This window comes from Elephantulus edwardii, unplaced genomic scaffold, assembly GCF_000299155.1.
Source record: "Elephantulus edwardii isolate Elephantulus edwardi_28Jun2011 unplaced genomic scaffold, EleEdw1.0 scaffold00176, whole genome shotgun sequence".
Taxonomy (NCBI): domain Eukaryota; kingdom Metazoa; phylum Chordata; class Mammalia; order Macroscelidea; family Macroscelididae; genus Elephantulus; species Elephantulus edwardii.
Genome location: NW_006399926.1, coordinates 3,600,173 through 3,602,792, shown reverse-complemented (window position 1 = coordinate 3,602,792; position 2,620 = coordinate 3,600,173). Strand labels below are relative to the sequence as shown.

The 2,620-nt window shown below is 42.1% G+C and overlaps 1 pseudogene; it reads left to right on the top strand.

Moving 5' to 3' along the window:
• The first annotated feature begins 1,290 nt into the window (after positions 1–1,290).
• Positions 1,291–1,826, top strand: LOC102857191 (annotated as a pseudogene).
• The last annotated feature ends 794 nt before the right edge of the window (positions 1,827–2,620 follow it).

Here is a 2,620-nt window from a genome sequence, read left to right as displayed (position 1 = left end):
TACTCCTGCAAGTTCTCTGCTGGCATTGGGGAATAGATTGTCCATTTTCATGGTTGGAGTGAGGTTCCCCCCAACCCCAGCATGTGATTCTTACTTACCTGTTTACAGGTTTCTCTTCCCCACTAGCCTGCAGGTGGCTCCTTAGGGTAGGGCCTCCACGTCTCCGCTTCCTGCCAGCCTGGTTCCAGGCCTGCTGTGCTAGATACGGATGCCCAGGAAGTACCAGTTCAGCACCCGGCGGTCAGACACAGTGTCCCCCCTCTGCCCACAGGATGGCAGCATTGAGTCGAGGCTCCAGCCCCACCAGGGACTCCCAGCTTCTTGGGAATTTGAAAATGCCTGGTTTCCTCCTGCAGTGAACACAGCATTTCAGGTCTCAGTTTATCAAGGCAACTTGCATAACAAGATTCACAATGTCACCTGCTGTTAAAAATAAAATTGCATCAGTAATCAATATTAATTGAAATGTATTGTTATAACTCACTATCATAAGCAGATTCTGGCTCATCTTAGCTCTGGAGAATAGACTGGAATAGTCGCCTAGGGTTTCCCAGGCTGTACTCATTATAGAAATAACCCCTGGAGGTGTAATATATAACCTCTCAGACCACTAACCAAAAGGTCAGTGGTTTGAATCCATCAGTCTCCTCCAATAAAGATGTGCAGTCTTGGAATTCTGATGGAGGATCACTGTCAGTAGGAATCTAACTGATGGCAAAGGGTTCTTCCTCTATACTAGACTGACTCGTCTTTCTTCATTAGAGAAGCTGATGGGTTTACACTGTTATCCTTTTGAATAGAAGCTGAATTCTTTAACCACACTCCTCTCACCCCCAGAGCTACTTTTCTATTATGTACCTTTTGTGAACCAGGGTAACATTTCAATTAAAGTGTCAAATGTGTTCCAAAGATGAGAAGGACTCCTCAAATTTTTAATCCACATTTGTGGGTTTGCTTGAATGGGTAATTACCCCAACTTTCATGAAAGGCAGAAATCAGGGATTTCAGGAAAAGGAAAACAGTACTGTCACTGTCCACTTTGCCTTTAATGTGCATTGTGGAAGTTGGTCTCTGTGAGGTGAGGTTTTGAACTATGGCCATTCAACTCTGAAGGGTTCTCTAGGTCTGGGGTTCTTTTTAGCTACAAGGGAACAAGCAAACACTAGCTTATTTCACAAACCCTATGTACAATAGAGCACACTTAGACTACGACTTGGACTAGCAGACATGGCAATTGAAACTGAGATACTAGAAATGGAAACACATGGTGCGCAGGCCAGCGGAGCGAGGATGGTGGTCATGGTGGACGTGTACCAGGTATACAAGTGCCCCTTTCGAGCAGGTGGTTTCCAGCTTTCTCCGAAAGTATCCCAACCCCATGGATAAAAATGTCATCTCTCTGAAAATAGTGGAAGAAAAAAGAGATATATCCACAGGAATCATCTATAGGAAAAGGATTGCAGTCTGTCAGAATTGTGATTCCAGAAATTTTAAGGAAGGTGAGCATTTTAAAAATACCTAATATCCAGTTAGAAGAGGAATCATGGCTCAATCCTCAGGAAAGAAGCATGGCTATACAGAGTCACTGCCTTACATGGACACAGTATACTTCCATGAAGGAAGAGTCAGTCTTCTGGGAAAGTGTGGAAAATCCAAATTGGACAGAGTTTATTCAAAGAGGCAGGATTTCAATCACTGGGGCTGGATTTCTCAACTGTGTTTCGGAAACTTTTGCCAGCACGTTGTTAAAACAAGGTGCCCAGAAGGGAATTCGAATAATGGAGATGCTGCTAAAAGAACAATGTGGTGCCCCCTTAGCAGAATAAAGAATCATCAGAGAGCAGTGTCCGGGCTTACATTCTCTCAAGAATAACCTCTGGGCCACAGCACATCAGAGATGCAGATTCTGAAACACAGATTTGATGATGCAACATCGGCAGCTTGAAGAAAAGGACATTTTCCACAAGGACATGAAATGATGCCTCACCCTTTCTTATGTGGAAGCCTGTTTTAAATGATGGTCTCATGCTGGGAAAATGCCTAGCTGGATTTTCATGGCAGAGTGTCTAAATGATTTTACAAATAAAAGAAACCCCTTATCAAGTAAAAAAAAAGAAAAAGAAATGGAAACACAGAGAAGGAGAAAGAGCTGCAAGGAGACACTAGTAATTGGAACATGGAATATGAGAAGCATGAATATAGGAAAATTGGACATTGTTAAGAAAGAAATGGAATGCATAAATATTGACATACTAGGTATTGGCAAAATGAGATGGCTTGACATGGGACATTCTGAATCAGATGATCATATGATTTACTATGCCGGGAATGAAAAGGTGAGAAAAAACGGGGTTGGTTTCATAATTAAAAAAGTAATTTCTAGATCTATCCTGAAATACAATGTGGTGAGGGACAGGATAATATCCATATGCATACAAGGAAGTCCAGTGAATACCACTATCATTCAAACATAGGCACCAACAGCTACAACCAAAGAAGAGGAAATGGAAGATTTCTACCAACTTTTGCAGTCAGAAATTGATCAAACATGCAATCAAGATGCATTGATAATAATGGGTGACTGGAATGCAAAAGTTGGGAACAGGGAAGAAGGATCAGT